Here is a 21506-nt window from a genome sequence, read left to right as displayed (position 1 = left end):
AGGAGCTGCCAGACGAGAATCCACTGGCAGCTGAAAAGGCAGGTCATTGGTTCTGCTTACGAAAGGACTGACCCCTGCCCTCACCAGAAGGCTGAGCAGGTGAACTGTCTGATCTAGGCCTAAACGAACCTTGAGCCCTGCCCCTACCACGTCTAGACCTACCCCTAGACTGGGAACTATAAGCAGGATATGTCCACCCCTTAGCAGGCCAATTTCTACTAAACTTCGGAGGCTGCACCTGCAAAAAATCTTTAACAGTCTGCATAGACTTAGCTTTGTCCTCCATTTTCTTTAAAACTGCTTCCACAGGCGGTCCAAACAACACATCAGACTGTAAAGGAGCATCCAAAATCCTTGTCTTAACATGCTCAGCTAAATTCTGATCCTTCAACCAGGCATGTCTGCGAAGAACAGAACTAGTAGCAGCCACCCTCGAGGAGGCCTGAACAGCATCAAAACCACACTGCAAAGAATGCTTACCCACTTGTTCAGACACATGAACCAAATCCAGCAATTCTTTACACTCAATACCTTCCGCCAAAGCATCCACCTTAGATTTCAATTGTGAAAGGAGATAATTCTGATATTTCAGCATATGAAACTGACAATTTAACGCCCTCATGGCTAGAGTGGAAGAAGTATACACTTTCTTACCCCACCTATCCAAAGCCCTTGCCTCTTTATCAGAGGGTACAGGATTTTTAACCACAGAAGCTTTAACACCTTTAGGCCCCTGAGAAACAGTTTCTGGGTCCGCCCTGGGACTCTTAAACAAATACTTATGAGCTTCGGGCACCCTATAATACCTATCAGGCTTAACAGGAGCAGGAGGCAAGGAGTCAGGGTTCAGGGAAGCCTCTGCAAAAACATCCTCCACCACATTCAACACAGGAGGAATAGCTAAGGGCCTATGCTGGGGTAACAACAAGAATTCCCTAAGCCTTTTCCTGGAATCAGAGTAATCCTGGCCTTCCCATTTAAAGTGCTCCCTCATGGAGTGAAGAGTCTCTGAAAATGAAAAATCCTCAGGAGGAGAAGCTGTAGGAGTGGAATCATCCACGTCAGAATCAGAATAAGCAGGAAACTCATGCAAGTCTTCCACAGAAGACTCTGAAGCCTGTGAACACTGTTCAAAACAATCAAACTCCTGTTCCACCCTAGGCCTCTTATCAGGCGGGGGCATAGAACCTCTAATCAGAGTAATCAAATCTTCTGCCATTTTAAGCATATGTTTCTTAGGCACAGAGCCCGAAATGCTAGGAGAAGCCCCCACAGAAGCTGAACTTGGCCTACCTCTAAAAGAAGCTTTGGCAACAGAAGGAGAGGCCCTAACTACCTTGGGAAGAGAGGGAAGAACAGTTACCTGAGAAGCCCCCTCAGCCTGGCCTACCTCCAGAGAGGGCACATCCTGCAACAGTAAAGTATCTGCCTGAGACTCCATAGAGACACCTGGCAAAACCTCTGGCTCTCCTGAGCCTTCTATAGAACCGACGTCCGGGACTGCCGGTTCCTCACCCCTAGGCTTCACTGTTTTGTCCTTGCGCTTCTTGGATGAAGCGGGCGTCGGAGCATCCGACGGCATATTATAATTGCAACGCTTTCCAAACACTAACCTAGCACAATCAAGCCTCCTCTTAATAGTGCGCTTGTTAAATCTAGCACAAGAGCGGCAACCAACAACGTCGTGCTCAGGCCCTAAACAAGGTATACACAATGTATGATAATCCCTATGCGGTATCTGCTTCCCACAAGAAATACAGTTATTCACTTTTTCTGACATCCGGTTAATTACTGAGGCAAGAACAAACCAAAATGTTCTAACGGGTTACTTAGCCAACTCTGTTTCGGTCTGAAACTCCGGTTTCGGAAAATCTCAGAACGCCAACCTGCACTCGCAAAATTGCTTCTGCATCGGACCATGCGGCAAAAAAGACTGAGGAAATGACGTCGGTCATGCGCATTAGTACCCTGACGTACTGACGTCAGTCTAAGGCGCCATGACCGACGTCAGCCTTATACTCTGCTATTCGGGCCGACTGGGACGCGGACTATACCCAATAGTCAGGACTGCAGCAAGGGAAGACGAAGAACATCTAAGCTGGGGTACACTCCTGGCTCTGCACAGCCTGGCTGGTACATTCATCCTTGCAGACAACAGAAGCAAGGTTCTATAGGCACCTCTAGCAATGCATTAGCCTACTGCCAAACTGCTCAGTCTCTGCATTTAAATAGCATATTTTTTCTAAATTAGACACAGTTGTGTTTACTAGCAGAATATGCAGTAAGAGTGCAACACTAGCTATCAGCTGCATTTCTTTTTTGAATAAACAACCAGAGTGTGGGAGGGAGGCATAATGTTGCTGCACAGCCTTGCAATTTGTGTCTTGTCCTTAATGCTTTATTACGGTACTCAGCCAGCTCTGGACCTCAGCCAGCAATAAGCACTTTGAACTAGTTCTCTTCATAAAGTGAACTCCCTCCTTCTCGTCATTGCTGATCTCCCTCTACTTCTTCTATTGCACTTTTATTTTCCCAAGATGATGAGTCAGGAGATGGTCTCCTTATTAACCATGACTAAATAAGATGCAAAACTTGGCATCTTCATTTGTAAACGTGTCTTCTAGAACTATGTGGCTAAATCAGCATACTTTGCTTTCAAATGGCATTACTGCTGCAAATAATATGTATGTTTACCCCATACCTCTCAAATGTACCAAATTATTCTGAAAAATAACATGTTTTGGTTCAAAATAACAGGGTACCATGAAATCTTAAGAGGCCTGTTTAAATCCTGATTAATTTTTTACTTTTATTTAAGAAGTCCTAGCAGACATCATTACACAGTGCAAATGGCATAGTGTCTTCAGAGCCTTGATGGCTTCTAACTGGCTGCACTCATGACTGAGATTATGTACAGCAAAGTGTGAACATTCTGCATGATCAGACATATTCCAGACAATGGCTTTTGGAACGTTAACAGGCTACAATGGTCAAAATCGTATTTTATAACCACCTTTAAGCCTTGGCAACAACAGAGATCTGAATTTTTCCAGAGGTAGTTAATGGAAAAGGTATTAGCCACAGGAACAAAATTTGAGACTGCAACATTAAGTTAGAGTTACGGATTTCTTCTCTGGGAAAAGGAAATAGACCAGTAGGGCCTGGTAAATTGTGAGCTGTTTCTGATACTGAGAAACATTTCAAAACAGCAGATTAGTTGGAAGTCAGAATCATTGACCTTTGTTTCTCCAGGGTCACACTGACAAGATTAACGTGTTGTTTGCTTTCCTTTGATGGGATTTATTGTTTCATCTAGCAGGCAAAGTTCTACTGAAAATATCAGCTAAAGTGCCTCTCACAAAGCCAGAACAGTTACTTCTATAGTGACTCAGAAAAGTGAGAATATGATGAATGTTGAAATGCTTTTGGATATTTTCATTTCCTTTAATAAATGCAGCACTTTGTTGTTGAGGGCAGAAAAGTATGTGGCTGAATTCAAAAAATGGAGTAGGTGTACCTATCTAGCATATACTGGGGTTCTAAAGTAACTAATGGATTCCTGTTTCAGGTAGTTAAATGAAAATACATGTTAGTTTTAGCATTACTCTGAAGTGCCTGAATTTACATTTCTGAAAGTACTGCTAGCCTGTGCCACATCCTTTTACATATTAAAACTGGTTATATGTAGCTGCTTAAATCTGCTGGCCGGGAAATACAAGAACTTCTGGAAGTAAACAATGTAAGTACAAACATGGCTACTCATAGCTACTTACACAACATGGGTTCAGCCATTTATTTGAAGGCAGAAGTTGTCCTATTAGCAGGAAAGTATAAGGAGGCAATTCCCAAATCACAACCCAAGTCAAGATGCAAGAAGGAAGAAGGAATCGAATTCCAGGATAAGAAGAGACTGCCAGTCAAGGGCATGCCCAGAATCTCTGGATTCATAACGTAAGTGAGAGATGAAGACAGCAATCCTTAATGAACAACAACTTGAACAGTGATAGGACTGTAGAGACACTAGCTTAGATTAATGCTGAGTAATTATGTGTATGCACATGTCAAATCCCTCAACTGTCTCTGCATATGCCTGACTTTCACTTCACATTTTTCCCTTTTGCTAAATCACTGAGGGTTGCATTCCATCAATAATGTTTGATATTAGAATTTCATATTTCTTAATCTTCACGAAGTTCATGTTGATGCAAAACCTATTGTTATATTAACTTGTTAAATGAATTAAACTAAGAAATAACCAGCATCAGTGAGAAGCAATTCAAATGCAACTCAAAAACAATAAAAACCAAGCACTTGAAAAAACAACCAATGGAAAGAGTTTAGCGTCACTTTAGCGCTTTCACTACAAATACAAACTAGATTTCATCAGAATGCAAGATGTGTCATTTTATAAACAAAGGCTGAAAGTTAACATGGAAGAGATATAAAACAATAGGAAGTAAATATCACTACACTTGCAAATCAAAGAGGTATAGTTTATATTGCAGTATGTTCAATATGTTAAGCCTTTTATAAAGATATGACAACAAGATCATTATCTAAACATACTTCCAAGTATATCCATGCTGTTAGAACAAAATATGAAAATAATTTTTTATTTAGGCATTCTGAAAATTGTGAAGAGTTTGAAAAACCTTTTGTAGTAGAACAGGTTAGAAATTAGATAAACAAGACAGCAATTACTGGTAGCAGATACATTTCCTGGTTTGAATGCTGTTCTTAATATTAAATGTTTTTTAAAAATAGAAATATCATGATTTATTAGGTATTGCACAATTGTATTAATATTACATGTTAAGTGTTTCGTTTGTTTTAGAGTGAACATTAACATATGATCTAATTAGTCAAGAGACTTAATTTGGTTTATATTGAACATGTATAGAGGTGTTTGTCGTTCTGATGAAGTCTAGTTTGTACTTGTAGAAGAAAGTGTTACAGTGACAGTAAACTCTTTCCATTGTTTTTGTTTTTTTTGAGTGCTTTGTTTTTAGTGAATTAGAGTAACAATTTAAAAGTTGACCCTGCTAAGCTTAACTCTGTGTAATGTTCATAGGTGTGTACTAGGCTAATGGCCCTGGAGCCTTTACAAACCTAGCCCAATAGAAGTGCCCTGGCATCATGCAATCTGTACCAAAATAAGGAAACTACACTCCTTTGCTCCTCAAAAACATCCAGTAAAGAGACTGGTAACACTGGAAAAACAGACTTTATTAATGAACTTAAGCTTCTTTGCAAGCTTTTCGTCAGTTTGAAATTCACCAACTTCCTCAGAAGCACTGAAAGCATAAAAACGGAAACAACGTCACTTAAAACCCCACTCATTTAAATACCCTTTCATAATGATTAAAGCAATAAAACAAATTAACAACGTATAAAAACACTAGAAATATTTAGAAAAAAGTATGAAAAAACATGGAACATGATTCCCTCGTACTAAGTACAGTATATCTTACTTCTGCTTGAAATAAAAATATATAATTAAAAATCATTATAAAAATTGCAACACGTGAGTCCATGATATCCCACTAATTAAATCTAATAGTATTCTATTGAACAATAAATATATAATCCCTAGTACTGATGAAATTGAAATAAAGTGAAAACAACAATAAAATGAAATAGAATAAATAATGCTACGCCCTATCTCATGAGGCTCTTTAAATTCAATATGCAAGAAATAGACAACCTATCATTGATACCCGGGTGGTGGCAGGCATCCAATCTTAGTTGCCATAGCAGCTCTCTTCCCTCTAAAATGAGAGAATCAAGGGCACCCCTGCCATCCGATCTGACATGATCAAAGATAGTAAATGAGAAAAGGTGGGAAGGATTTTCCTTTACGTGTTTTGCCAATGCACTTGGTTCGATCATGCAATCTGTCTACACACACTTGGGTTGGGGCTGTCATATTGCTCATCCACACTGGATTTTGTAGAATGATTCTGATTTTATCAAATATTTATGGTATTTCTAAAAAAATTACTGAGGGTAGCAATCAGTCAAAAATGCCAGACATAAGAGTTTTATACAAGATTGTTCTGGTTATATGCTACATCACTTTGTCATTTTTTTTTAAACCTATATTTCTTAGTGGTAGTATCCCATAATCCTATGGAGGTAGAAGGAGTTACACTATTAGGCATGCAAATAGTATGCTAATTAGCATCCCAATTTTTGACCTGATGTACCTACTTTTCTTGGGATCTATAATGAATGTTCAAACATTCAAAATTACGAATCTCATATGGCCAACAACATATGATAGGATTTTTGAATGTTCGAACGTTGTAACAGAGATTTCCGTACAGCACGGAATGGGAAATTTCCCTTTTCTGCACTGTAGTGCAATCTTGGAGATTGTATATTTTAACAGTGGGGGGATGCAGGTTGACTTGCCCCCCTGCTTACAGCGTTCAGGTAGGCGTTCTGTGTAACTTTTTTTTTTAATTAGATATTCAAACTTTTGCAAGTTCGATCATATATTGACCATATGGTAGTCGAACTTCCAAACGTTCGAGTATCTAACATGGACCTTTTTCCTGGTGGACAATCATCCATATTTTTGATGTCTGCAGCTTGACAAGTATAGCCCCCCCCCCAAAACACACACACACACACACACACACACACACACACACACACACACACACACACACACACACACACACACACACACACACGCACACACACACACAAACACACGCACACACACACACACGCGCGCACACACGTGTTTTACTAGTTTAATTTGTTTTTAGTTTGCACAGCATTCATCCATCTGGTGAAGCCTACATATTTGATACAGCACTGAATCAGATGTCATGGTGCAACTGCAGTTTAACTTGATAATTTTATTTGAGCTTTTCCTTGCATTTCACTTTACTCATTACCCTTCTACATTTATGTATACATATGTACAACCCTATGATGGGAGCCCACTGAACACTGAAGGCGTTATAAGAGATCTGGGGACACAGGTTGACATCAACCTCTCCTTCGACCACCACTTTGCCACTGTGGTCAGAAAGTCCTTCTATGTGGCACATCTTATTACCAAGGGTTTTGCATCCAGGAAGAAAGAGGTCATCATCTCTCTCTACTCTTCCCTCATTAGGCCAATCATCGAGTATAATGCCCCATTTGGCATGTACCTCACTAGACACATGCAACAGCTGGAAAGGCCACAAAAGTACCTCACAAAGAGGATCCTAGGCCTTAAACACCTGTACATGGACAGACTCAAAAAACTCCAGCTATTCTCTGTCTCATATCATATACACTAAGAGGCAATCTCTGCTTGGCTTACAAAACCATGTCTGTCCCTGCTCTGTTAAAAATGCTGCTCTAAAAGAAATCCCAATCCCTCCACACCACATGCTCCAGAGACCTCAACCTCATTACCACAATCAACAGAACATGCTGGAGGGGCAGGTACATAACCCAGTGACTGCCCATGGTTTGGAATAGACTTCCCATACATGTCAAGCAGAGCACTCGACTGGCCCTCTTCAAGAGGAATCTTGATGAGTGGATGGGAAATAATTCACCCCTGGGGATCACTCCAGTGGCTCTACTTCATACAGGCACTGGGAACTAACGTTGGGTGGCATGATGCCAGGGCACTTCTATGGGCTAGGCTTGTAAAGGCTCCAGGGCCATTAGCCTAGTACATACCTATGAACCTACACATGAAAACAATGGTTTAGAATAGAAGACAATGTTCTGTACTTAACTTTTGACATCTTCATATACATCATGTTTGAAAAGAATATCTTCTTAGCAGAATACTGACACAGACAACCCAGCAAATTAATAAAACCATTGTATTGTCCACCTTTTTTTCACTATTTATAAGTTGACTTACACATCTTGCCTGTTTAAAGTCATTAATCATAATGGTACAGAACCTGTCATTTTGCTGTTATATCATCTGCAGATGACTTTGCTGTGTGGTTAACTTCCCACCTGAAACATTTTTCATTACAGATTTTATGAATCAAGTCTATTTTTAAATGCACTGCTGGCCTATTCTGGCCCTCAGAAGCTGGGACTGTGGTGAATGTACTTTGTAGTGTTTGAAGCATGGTGAATAACACAATAATGCAGAAAGTACAGTTGGATAAGAACTTATCATAACAGTGGATGCCTTACTGGTTACTGTATTCAAAACAAATGGGTTATCACCGCTATTTTCTGGCTGGGGTACCAAAGCTTTACCTTCCCTGGATCAGACGTCTGACATGTGTCCTCAGCTTGCAAGCATAGGGGTATATAGGCAGGCTTAAGGGCATAATTCCTCAGACTATCTCCAAGACAGTGGCCTGAAGACCCCACAAACATCAGACTGGTTAGTGTGGGGGGGCATATTATGAAGTTTTAAGAAACCTCCCTCTGTTCTAGGGTGTTTCTCAGAAGACAGGAACTGAGGGAGAAAAATGAGGAGAGGAAATAATAAAAACAAAGAGGGGAAGGAGGTAGGAAAGAGTACTGCATCAATGACCAGTAGGACATCTACTGTTATGGTAAGTTCATATGCAGCTATACTATGTGAGTGAAATAACTGTTGATATGTTTCTAACAGATGGGCAATCCTCACAGCTAAAGGGAAAGTAGGGGGGGGGCTGGTTAGAAGGCAGTAGAACGGTTCGAGAGGCCAGATAGGACTGACCTAGCAAAAGCAGCTCTGGACCTTAAAAATGCATTTATCCTGTAGTGTTTACTGAAAGTATACACAGATGACCAAATGGCAGCAGCCAGAAGGGACCTGACATTCACTCTTTTGCAGAAAGCTCCAGAGGCTGCTACTGCTCTGGTATAGTGAGCTTGAGGGCATGAGGGCAATGACTTGCCATGTACAGAGTAAAAAAATGAGATGACCTATGAGATTTGACTTGCAATGGTTTGCTTGGATACTGGCTGAGCCAGTTTAGTGTCCAAGAAACAAAGAGTTGTTCATATTTTGACTAGATTCTGTTTTTTCCAAATAAAATCTTAGCTGCCTGTGAACATCCAAAGAATGCAGTATCTTTTCTCCCCAGTTCTGTGGGTTGGGAAAGAAGGCAAGTAAGTTAATGGCCTGAATGGGGGACAGCACGTTCATTACCTTAAACATAAAGGATTAGTCCTGAGTGTCAACCTTTCTTTGAAAAATAAGAAAGGTGGGGACTGTCATGAGTGCCTGAAACCATGGAACTCTCCTAGCAGAGGTGGGGGTCAGAAGAAGGCTAGCTTTCCGTGTACAGAATCTGTGGTTTGCTGCTGTTACAGGTTCAAAAGGAAGCAAGGTAAGCTTCTGCAGTACAAAGTTGAGGTCCCAAGTAGGGATAATGGGTTTCTAGATGGTCTAAGATACAGCACCCTTTGGGGAACAGCATGACATCAGATCTGGATATAAGTGGGGGAATGAGAGCCAAGCAAGCAGAGATGGCTGACTGGTGGACTATGATGGGAGAACAGGCCAGACCTGTACATAATAGCTCACACTGATATTTCAGAATGGAAAGTACCTCTGATTAGTTAAGTCATGTTCATTTCTTTGGCACCAACAGGCCAGACCTGTATGTAACGGCTCACACTGATATTTCAGAATACAAAGTACCTCTGATTAGCTAAGTCCTGTTCATTTCTTTGGCATCAATAGGAGAATCTCTTCCATTTTGCTATTTAAGATTTTTGAGTAGCATGGCTTCTTGGATAACCATAATAATATCCTCAGGAAAATGATGCCTGGAAGGAATCAGAGCCCAATCATCAACAGAGTTAGGTCTACGGATAACAAACTGAGGTTATGTAGTAACCTTTCTTGTTGAGTGATAAGATCTACTTGCCATGGCAGTCTGCAATACTTGCCTCTGACTAGAAGAAAAAGAAGAGGGGAATCAATGCAGCCTTGGCTGGAATGGAATCATTAACAAAGTCTTCGTTGCTCTTTCTAGGTATTTAGAAGAATTCTTGGGATAAGGGTTACTGGAAGGAAGACACAGAGGAACTTCCACATCCACTGAAAGGAGAAAGCATCTGGCCTCCAAGCTGTGGGGCAAGGGTCCCTGGTGCAAAACAGTGGAAGTTGTTTGTTGGTCTTTGAAGCATGCTCCAGAGACCTCAACCTCATTACCACAATCAACAGAACATGCTGGAGGGGCAGGTACATAACCCAGTGACTGCCCATAGTTTGGAATAGACTTCCCATACATGTCAAGCAGAGCACTCGACTGGCCCTCTTCAAGAGGAATCTTGATGAGTGGATGGGAAATAATTCACCCCTGGGGATCACTCCAGTGGCTCTACTTCATACAGGCACTGGGAACTAACGTTGGGTGGCATGATGCCAGGGCACTTCTATGGGCTAGGCTTGTAAAGGCTCCAGGGCCATTAGCCTAGTACATACCTATGAACCTACACATGAAAACAATGGTTTAGAATAGAAGACAATGTTCTGTACTTAACTTTTGACATCTTCATATACATCATGTTTGAAAAGAATATCTTCTTAGCAGAATACTGACACAGACAACCCAGCAAATTAATAAAACCATTGTATTGTCCACCTTTTTTTCACTATTTATAAGTTGACTTACACATCTTGCCTGTTTAAAGTCATTAATCATAATGGTACAGAACCTGTCATTTTGCTGTTATATCATCTGCAGATGACTTTGCTGTGTGGTTAACTTCCCACCTGAAACATTTTTCATTACATAGTTTATGAATCAAGTCTATTTTTAAATGCACTGCTGGCCTATTCTGGCCCTCAGAAGCTGGGACTGTGGTGAATGTACTTTGTAGTGTTTGAAGCATGGTGCATAATACAATAATGCAGAAAGTACAGTTGGATAAGAACTTATCATAACAGTGGATGCCTTACTGGTTACTGTATTCAAAACAAATGGGTTATCACCGCTATTTTCTGGCTGGGGTACCAAAGCTTTACCTTCCCTGGATCAGACGTCTGACATGTGTCCTCAGCTTGCAAGCATAGGGGTATATAGGCAGGCTTAAGGGCATAATTCCTCAGACTATCTCCAAGACAGTGGCCTGAAGACCCCACAAACATCAGACTGGTTAGTGTGGGGGGGCATATTATGAAGTTTTAAGAAACCTCCCTCTGTTCTAGGGTGTTTCTCAGAAGACAGGAACTGAGGGAGAAAAATGAGGAGAGGAAATAATAAAAACAAAGAGGGGAAGGAGGTAGGAAAGAGTACTGCATCAATGACCAGTAGGACATCTACTGTTATGGTAAGTTCATATGCAGCTATACTATGTGAGTGAAATAACTGTTGATATATTTCTAACAGATGGGCAATCCTCACAGCTAAAGAGAAAGTAGGGGGGGCTGGTTAGAAGGCAGTAGAACGGTTCGAGAGGCCAGATAGGACTGACCTAGCAAAAGCAGCTCTGGACCTTAAAAATGCATTTATCCTGTAGTGTTTACTGAAAGTATACACAGATGACCAAATGGCAGCAGCCAGAAGGGACCTGACATTCACTCTTTTGCAGAAAGCTCCAGAGGCTGCTACTGCTCTGGTATAGTGAGCTTGAGGGCATGAGGGCAATGACTTGCCATGTACAGAGTAAAAAAATGAGATGACCTATGAGATTTGACTTGCAATGGTTTGCTTGGATACTGGCTGAGCCAGTTTAGTGTCCAAGAAACAAAGAGCTGTTCATATTTTTGACTAGATTCTGTTTTTTCCAAATAAAATCTTAGCTGCCTGTGAACATCCAAAGAATGCAGTATCTTTTCTCCCCAGTTCTGTGGGTTGGGAAAGAAGGCAAGTAAGTTAATGGCCTGAATGGGGGACAGCACGTTCATTATCTTAAACATAAAGGATTAGTCCTGAGTGTCAACCTTTCTTTGAAAAATAAGAAAGGTGGGGACTGTCATGAGTGCCTGAAACCATGGAACTCTCCTAGCAGAGGTGGGGGTCAGAAGAAGGCTAGCTTTCCGTGTACAGAATCTGTGGTTTGCTGCTGTTACAGGTTCAAAAGGAAGCAAGGTAAGCTTCTGCAGTACAAAGTTGAGGTCCCAAGTAGGGATAATGGGTTTCTAGATGGTCTAAGATACAGCACCCCTTTGGGGAACAGCATGACATCAGATCTGGATATAAGTGGGGGAATGAGAGCCAAGCAAGCAGAGATGGCTGACTGGTGGACTATGATGGGAGAACAGGCCAGACCTGTACATAATAGCTCACACTGATATTTCAGAATGGAAAGTACCTCTGATTAGTTAAGTCATGTTCATTTCTTTGGCACCAACAGGCCAGACCTGTATGTAATGGCTCACACTGATATTTCAGAATACAAAGTACCTCTGATTAGCTAAGTCCTGTTCATTTCTTTGGCATCAATAGGAGAATCTCTTCCATTTTGCTATTTAAGATTTTTGAGTAGCATGGCTTCTTGGATAACCGTAATAATATCCTCAGGAAAATGATGCCTGGAAGGAATCAGAGCCCAATCATCAACAGAGTTAGGTCTACGGATAACAAACTGAGGTTATGTAGTAACCTTTCTTGTTGAGTGATAAGATCTACTTGCCATGGCAGTCTGCAATACTTGCCTCTGACTAGAAGAAAAAGAAGAGGGGAATCAATGCAGCCTTGGCTGGAATGGAATCATTAACAAAGTCTTCGTTGCTCTTTCTAGGTATTTAGAAGAATTCTTGGGATAAGGGTTACTGGAAGGAAGACACAGAGGAACTTCCACATCCACTGAAAGGAGAAAGCATCTGGCCTCCAAGCTGTGGGGCAAGGGTCCCTGGTGCAAAACAGTGGAAGTTGTTTGTTGGTCTTTGAAGCATGCTCCAGAGACCTCAACCTCATTACCACAATCAACAGAACATGCTGGAGGGGCAGGTACATAACCCAGTGACTGCCCATGGTTTGGAATAGACTTCCCATACATGTCAAGCAGAGCACTCGACTGGCCCTCTTCAAGAGGAATCTTGATGAGTGGATGGGAAATAATTCACCCCTGGGGATCACTCCAGTGGCTCTACTTCATACAGGCACTGGGAACTAACGTTGGGTGGCATGATGCCAGGGCACTTCTATGGGCTAGGCTTGTAAAGGCTCCAGGGCCATTAGCCTAGTACATACCTATGAACCTACACATGAAAACAATGGCTTAGAATAGAAGACAATGTTCTGTACTTAACTTTTGACATCTTCATATACATCATGTTTGAAAAGAATATCTTCTTAGCAGAATACTGACACAGACAACCCAGCAAATTAATAAAACCATTGTATTGTCCACCTTTTTTTCACTATTTATAAGTTGACTTACACATCTTGCCTGTTTAAAGTCATTAATCATAATGGTACAGAACCTGTCATTTTGCTGTTATATCATCTGCAGATGACTTTGCTGTGTGGTTAACTTCCCACCTGAAACATTTTTCATTACAGATTTTATGAATCAAGTCTATTTTTAAATGCACTGCTGGCCTATTCTGGCCCTCAGAAGCTGGGACTGTGGTGAATGTACTTTGTAGTGTTTGAAGCATGGTGCATAATACAATAATGCAGAAAGTACAGTTGGATAAGAACTTATCATAACAGTGGATGCCTTACTGGTTACTGTATTCAAAACAAATGGGTTATCACCGCTATTTTCTGGCTGGGGTACCAAAGCTTTACCTTCCCTGGGATCAGACGTCTGACGTGTCCTCAGCTTGCAAGCATAGGGGTATATAGGCAGGCTTAAGGGCATAATTCCTCAGACTATCTCCAAGACAGTGGCCTGAAGACCCCACAAACATCAGACTGGTTAGTGTGGGGGGGCATATTATGAAGTTTTAAGAAACCTCCCTCTGTTCTAGGGTGTTTCTCAGAAGACAGGAACTGAGGGAGAAAAATGAGGAGAGGAAATAATAAAAACAAAGAGGGGAAGGAAGTAGGAAAGAGTACTGCATCAATGACCAGTAGGACATCTACTGTTATGGTAAGTTCATATGCAGCTATACTATGTGAGTGAAATAACTGTTGATATATTTCTAACAGATGGGCAGTCCTCACAGCTAAAGGGAAAGTAGGGGGGGCTGGTTAGAAGGCTGTAGAACGGTTCGAGAGGCCAGATAGGACTGACCTAGCAAAAGCAGCTCTGGACCTTAAAAATGCATTTATCCTGTAGTGTTTACTGAAAGTATACACAGATGACCAAATGGCAGCAGCCAGAAGGGACCTGACATTCACTCTTTTGCAGAAAGCTCCAGAGGCTGCTACTGCTCTGGTATAGTGAGCTTGAGGGCATGAGGGCAATGACTTGCCATGTACAGAGTAAAAAAATGAGATGACCTATGAGATTTGACTTGCAATGGTTTGCTTGGATACTGGCTGAGCCAGTTTAGTGTCCAAGAAACAAAGAGTTGTTCATATTTTTGACTAGATTCTGTTTTTTCCAAATAAAATCTTAGCTGCCTGTGAACATCCAAAGAATGCAGTATCTTTTCTCCCCAGTTCTGTGGGTTGGGAAAGAAGGCAAGTAAGTTAATGGCCTGAATGGGGGACAGCACGTTCATTACCTTAAACATAAAGGATTAGTCCTGAGTGTCAACCTTTCTTTGAAAAATAAGAAAGGTGGGGACTGTCATGAGTGCCTGAAACCATGGAACTCTCCTAGCAGAGGTGGGGGTCAGAAGAAGGCTAGCTTTCCGTGTACAGAATCTGTGGTTTGCTGCTGTTACAGGTTCAAAAGGAAGCAAGGTAAGCTTCTGCAGTACAAAGTTGAGGTCCCAAGTAGGGATAATGGGTTTCTAGATGGTCTAAGATACAGCACCCCTTTGGGGAACAGCATGACATCAGATCTGGATATAAGTGGGGGAATGAGAGCCAAGCAAGCAGAGATGGCTGACTGGTGGACTATGATGGGAGAACAGGCCAGACCTGTACATAATAGCTCACACTGATATTTCAGAATGGAAAGTACCTCTGATTAGTTAAGTCATGTTCATTTCTTTGGCACCAACAGGCCAGACCTGTATGTAATGGCTCACACTGATATTTCAGAATACAAAGTACCTCTGATTAGCTAAGTCCTGTTCATTTCTTTGGCATCAATAGGAGAATCTCTTCCATTTTGCTATTTAAGATTTTTGAGTAGCATGGCTTCTTGGATAACTGTAATAATATCCTCAGGAAAATGATGCCTGGAAGGAATCAGAGCCCAATCATCAACAGAGTTAGGTCTACGGATAACAAACTGAGGTTATGTAGTAACCTTTCTTGTTGAGTGATAAGATCTACTTGCCATGGCAGTCTGCAATACTTGCCTCTGACTAGAAGAAAAAGAAGAGGGGAATCAATGCAGCCTTGGCTGGAATGGAATCATTAACAAAGTCTTCGTTGCTCTTTCTAGGTATTTAGAAGAATTCTTGGGATAAGGGTTACTGGAAGGAAGACACAGAGGAACTTCCACATCCACTGAAAGGAGAAAGCATCTGGCCTCCAAGCTGTGGGGCAAGGGTCCCTGGTGCAAAACAGTGGAAGTTGTTTGTTGGTCGTTGAAGCAAACAGGTCTATCTAAGGTGTCCCCCAATGGTGGAGCATGCCATGGAAAACCTATCTGTTCAGAGTTCATTAGGTCTATCTAACTGGTTCCCCAATGGTGGAGGATGCCCTTGAAAATGTGTCTGTTCAGGATTCATTAGTGAAGGTCCTCTACGGACTTGCTTAAAGTGTTGGTGAGCACATTGTCCTGTTGCCAGAGATATGTGGCTGTAAGCAGAATGTTTTTCTGGGTGGAAAGGTGTCAGGCTTCCTGAGCCAATCTGCAAAATTGGTAAGATTTGGTCCCTTTTTGCTTGTTTATGAACCACATTACAGTTGTCTCTGAACACTCTTACGGTACAAGGTTTCCAGGCGTGTGAAAATACCTCAAGAGCTTGGATGAGTGCCTTCATTTCCTTCATGTTGATATGTTCCTGTAGTAACCTTGGCTGCCATCTCCCCTGCACTCTCATTGGTTGTCTCTCCAGGTGCCCGATACTTTGTCTGAGGCATCCATGTGAATTTCCTGCACTGGGGCTTGAAGAGTGAAGGGAAGCCCTAGGTTGAGATTCTCCTTCTCCCTCCACCATAAAATAAGAGGTCAGGTCAGAGACAAGGTAAGAGACAAGGTAAAAGAGATATTACTATGTCCAAAGGGTGTGAGTGCGGAGACCAAACTGTTTTCAGGTACTATTGCATTTTCCTATTTATAGTCTGGCTAGGGGGAGCATTGGGATAGTAGCTGTCATGAACCTCAGAACCCTTCTGATCTCCCTTGCTGAATAATGTTGAAGAAATAATTACCAGCATATACCAAGAACCCAAGCTGAAAGTCCAAACAGCAAACAAAGAAAAAAAGAGCTGGATAACCATGACTGTTGACACGATTTTAATAAGATACACCATAAAAGAGATAAAAGACAGGTGCTTTCGCTAGTGCTTCCTCAGGTCTTAATACAAACCACAGTAAAAGGCTCTTGCTTAAATACATAAAATCAATTCAACACCAAAGCAGTTAAGTATAATTAGCCTCTTAAAGAGGTATATACAAATGGATTCCATACATTTGGTCGAATTACATTCACTGAAAGCTCACTTGACTGAAAGCTCACTTGGTCGAAGTTCATTTGGTCGAAAATGGAATGTAGCCCCTGCCCCAATGCAGTGCAACCCTGGAGTGAGAATATTAAATAAGGGGGGTGTGGGGGACACACATGTATTCACTATTATAAGAAGGTATATCCATTACAAATGCATTGATATATATATATATATATATATATATATATATCTTTAGTAAAAACTATTGGCATAATGTGGGGGACTATGCCCCCCACACCTCCCAATGTGACAAGGTTGTGGAAGCAGTCTGCAAGGCTATGTGCTTTTTCTAGAGGTAAGAAGGCCTGCATTTCTTTGTGCCCAGCTTGCAGCCCAAAAAAACTAGAGCATGAGTTGGCTGCAGGGAGGATGTTTTGTAGTTGATGGTGAACTTCAACTGAGATAAAAGTAAGAGGATAAACTGGAGGTGCTGTTAGAAAATCTGAGGTGTAGTAGCTTGGATTAACAGGTTGTCTAAGCAGGAGAAAAATTTGAATTCCTTGAATTCTGCAGAAGGTGATCAATGGTGCCATGCACTTTGTGAAAACTCTTGGGGCTGTGGAAAGCCGAAAAAGGCAAAGAAGTAAACTGAAAGTGAGATGAGCCAGTACAAAAGTTTAGGAATTTCTTACAAGGTGTCTCGATTGGTATATGGAGGTAAGCATCTTTTAGATCTAGGAATACTAGGAAAGTCTGGGGTACAATGAAAGGTAGAAGTGTGTGAAGGGAGAACAGTTTGAAAGTGGGCACTTTTAAAAAAAGGTGTTTAGTAGGCAGAAATCTAGTATGGGTCTCCACTGCCCTTCTCTCCTTGGCACTAGGACAAGTCTGGAGTAAAACTCCTTTCTCACAAATTGTTTGGACACCAGCTCAACTGTGCCTTACGGCCATAACCCCTGTAAAATGGGTGAGGGAAGTTGAATCTGATTGTGTGGAGGTGACAGTATGTCATTTACAGGAGAAATTTGCATTTTATTTATGACAAACAGCATACATTTGTCTGTGGTGATCTTCTCCTAGGTGAGGAGAGAGATCGATCAGTCATTTTAAGAGGGGTAGGGAGGGGGAAGGGAAGAAGGAAGTAAAGATAGTCACAGACTTATCTCCAAACCTTGTCCTCCTAGATGAGGCATCCCTGTGTGGTTTATCTTGGAATCTGTTTCAGGGAGCCTTCCTATGTTTCGGGCCAGGCCTAGGGTCCCCTCTGATAAAATTGGTAGACTTAGTTGGGTAATTCCTCTGGTACCTAGATACAGAGGTTAACAGAAGTTGCCTGCAGTCCTTCATGGTTTTACCTTGCTCTTGATCAGCTTTGAAAATTGCTGCTTGGGGGGGCCAAACAAGACATTTTTGTTCAAAGGAAAGTCCACTATTTATGCTTTCAAGTCATCCGGAATAGGCTGGTTATATAACCACGCTTACCTGCATATTCCACAGCCTGTAGCAGCTGCTCTAGACAAGGCTTTCACAGCATCATAAGTGCATTTAACTCTGTGTCTGGCCACTTGTATTACCTTATTAAGTAAGGATAACGTTCTGCTTTGAGTCAGTGTCCTGCAAATCAACCATGACCTTTTGTAAGGAACTGGGAATGAATATCAAGTATTTTGGTCATCTGGGTTTGGTAATCAGCAGCCCTGAATGCCAAGGTAGAGGAGGGTACAGTATACATTTTTTACCCAACCTAGCCACAGCCCTGCTATCCTTGTCTGAATGGAGGACAGTGGCTCTGAGAAGGAGTTTTAAAGGCTCATCAGATAAGAGGGAAGGTGTAGAAGATTCCACCACAGGATTCTTAAACAGAAACTTAAGGTCATTAGGGACTTCATAAAATCTGTCTGATCTTTTTGGGAGCTGGAGGCTGGGAAACAGCAGTGGACTAAAAAGCATCTAAAAAGGCCTCAAGAACTGGGAGGATATGGGAAGCAGTCGGGGTGTCCACTTCTAAAAGCACCTTTGAAATCCATCAACTCCAACTCAAAATGCTTCTTCATATTTAAGACAGACTCTTCAAAGGAAGCTTCTTCTATGTCGAATTAGGTGAAATACAGTCCTCATCATCAAAAGGGACTTGGCCAGGAGAGAGTACTTGAGAGGAGTACAGCAGACAATCTTCAGAATCAGAAACCTTCTCATCTTCAGAGGAAGATGAATCCACAGCCATGTTTTTTTTTTTTTGTTTTTTTTTTTTTGGGGGGGGGGGGTTTGAGATTAGAAAGGGGAAGGTTTCAGAGCCAAAATGGCCTTAAACAAACCTTGAAAAAAATCCATCCACCCCTCCTTAGAAAAGGAAGGAGGAGGTTGAAGGAAGCAACATGTTTTGATTTTTGACACTTCTTCTTGGGTATGACATCTGCCTTTTGTAGGCATGTTGGCTCATTAGCCTGATGTACCTTGATTAGTTTCCTTGGGATCTCCTGCATTACCAGGATCTGAGGGATGCCCTGTGGTCCCTCTGATTTGATTATTCACAGTTCACCACTGTCAGTAAAAATCCTCAGTTGTCAAGGCCTTTGATGCCATACTGACATCAAAAGGGGTCTAGGTGGGGGCATCTGAGTAGGAATCTGATATACTACAGGTTCTACAACCTCACGGGACAGCAAGGTCTTGGGAACAAGGGACTGGAAGATGGAGCAAAGTTTGTATTAGTGTCCCCTCAAGTAAAAAAAGACGCTGGATGTGCAAGTTTTTGTATGGGACTTACTTACATCACTCTCACTTACCCACCCTACCTGATATCTAATAACAGTAACAAAATAGTTTAGAAATATAAAGGAAGGTTCCCTAAAGGGGCACTTATTTGAGCATTCAAAGCAATGGTAACAACAACTAAACAGCAATCAGTCCAACAGATGCATGACCTGTGTTTGGGCTGTCAGTGAGACAGTATAAGGAATTAAGCTCTCACATCTACATATATACCTCTATGCTTGTGAAGAGGGGTCACACATCGGATGTGCGATCCTAGGAAGGTAAAGCTTTGGCGTCATGGCCAATGACAGTGATAACCATATGTTTACTGCAACAGTGGTTTCAGTCAAGACATATATATATTATACGGCCATGATCCATAAAGGACAGGCGCTAGCTAACCTTCCTTAAAAGGTGGACATAAATGCTATGAAAATGAGTATAACAGAATTAAAATACTTATTATGTTAAGCCATGTGTCATACCTTTTCATGAGGAAACAAAATCCAGTCTATACATGTTCATCTGATTTTCTGATGACATCTGATAGAAAAATGACAAAAACACTTACTATGGTTAGTAAAGGTTTTGCGAACTGCTTGGTTTTAGATCACTTTTAAGCTCTTAGTGTTTCTTAGTTACATGCTCTTATGTGTTTGAGTTTTGGCAATTACTGAAAAGTTTGTACATTTCAGTTCCTACATCTGGACGATAGAACAGATACCACGCAATGAGCATAGTAAAGTTTACACACACTTTTCTTCTTCTTCTATCTTTTTCCTGGTTAGGGGTCGCCACAGCAGATCACCTGTCTGCTAATGTCGAGTTGCCAGCCTGGCGCCCAACTTTCCACGGAAGGCACACACACAAACGCACTCACATCTAGGGCCAATTTAGAGTATCCGTCCACCTACAGCATGTCTTTGGGATGTGGGTGGAAACCCACGCGACCACAGGGAGGACATGCAGACTCCGCACATTAGGCACCCCAGCCGAGGATCAAACCGGAGAACCTCTTGCTGTGAGGTGGCAACACTAACCACTGCACCACTGCGGCCACCCAGTTTACACACACTTATAAAGTGTGTTAATTAAAAACAAACAGCATGACCCACATAAGGCACACAGGTCTTAGTAATAGTAGCAGAAAGGAAAGGGATATTGCTTTATTTAATGATATAGGGCAAACCAAACTGCAGTGCCAAATGTAGCCTGGGAAGAGAAGTAGCTGAACTGTTCACACAGCCTTAGGAAATAAGAGTGCAGAATATTAAGGCCAGATGGAGATGGAAGTAGCAGACACAACAAATAAACTCATGCTGTTCTTTTCTGTCTAATGAATGCATGACTTTAATGTGCACAGCAATTAACTATAAGAATAAAAAAATGCTGCATATTAATGGAAGAGGCGAATAATTTATTTGGAATGCAGGTCAGAGACTGCCTTCCTATGAAAGATTGATATCAGAGTATATGGAAAGAGAAAGAAATGGGGAGGGGTCCTAAATGAAAGACCAGCACTGGTAGAGGTTTTAATCGAATATAGAACAGCAGCTGCTACTAAAAAATAATAATTAGTAAAGCATATAAAATACTGCATGATAATTATAAGAATGAATCTGATGAGCTTAGAAAGGACTGGGAAGAGAGACTGGATAAGCAATTCACAAAGAGACAATGGGGGGATATATGTACATCTCCCAAATATGCAACAAAGTGTAGAAGATTCAGGATCTTTGCCTGAAGTGTTTACAGGTCTATATTAGATCACAGAGTGCTTAAAAAAGCGAACGGTGATTAATCAACCCTATGTAAGTGAAAGCTTACAACATCAAACTGTCAGAACAGCAATTTTTTCCTAGGGGAAAAATCGCTGTTCCCAAAAAAAAAAAAAAAAAAAAAAAAAAAATTTACTTTAAACATTACATTAAGTGGGGGGGCTTCACCCCCCCTACTTAAATATACCAACTCTAAGACTGCACTACAGTGCTGAAAACGGCTAAGTAACAAAGCGGCCAAGCAAATTCTTTCCCAGGGAAAGAATTCGCTTAAAAGCCGCTTCGATATTTTGCCATTTCGGGCTTTTGAGTTCGACCAAGACGCATTCGGTCTTCTAATAGGGAACCGTGTTTACATATGTACTTTCATACCCCAAGTAGACTCCAAAGATTTTTTCCTCAGGTGGTTAGCAAATGTTGGAGG

At 41.4% G+C, this 21506-nt stretch overlaps 1 protein-coding gene across 6 annotated transcripts in view; it reads right to left on the bottom strand.

The window, feature by feature from the left end:
* The window catches only part of LOC122799976 (proton-coupled amino acid transporter 1-like), a 1348908-nt gene that overhangs the window by 972633 nt on the left and 354769 nt on the right, over positions 1-21506 (bottom strand). The window lies entirely within an intron of this gene.

Source organism: Protopterus annectens, chromosome 4.part0, assembly GCF_019279795.1.
Source record: "Protopterus annectens isolate FY-2018-M chromosome 4.part0, PAN1.0, whole genome shotgun sequence".
NCBI lineage: Eukaryota > Metazoa > Chordata > Ceratodontiformes > Protopteridae > Protopterus > Protopterus annectens.
This window is presented reverse-complemented; position numbering and strand designations above follow the sequence as displayed.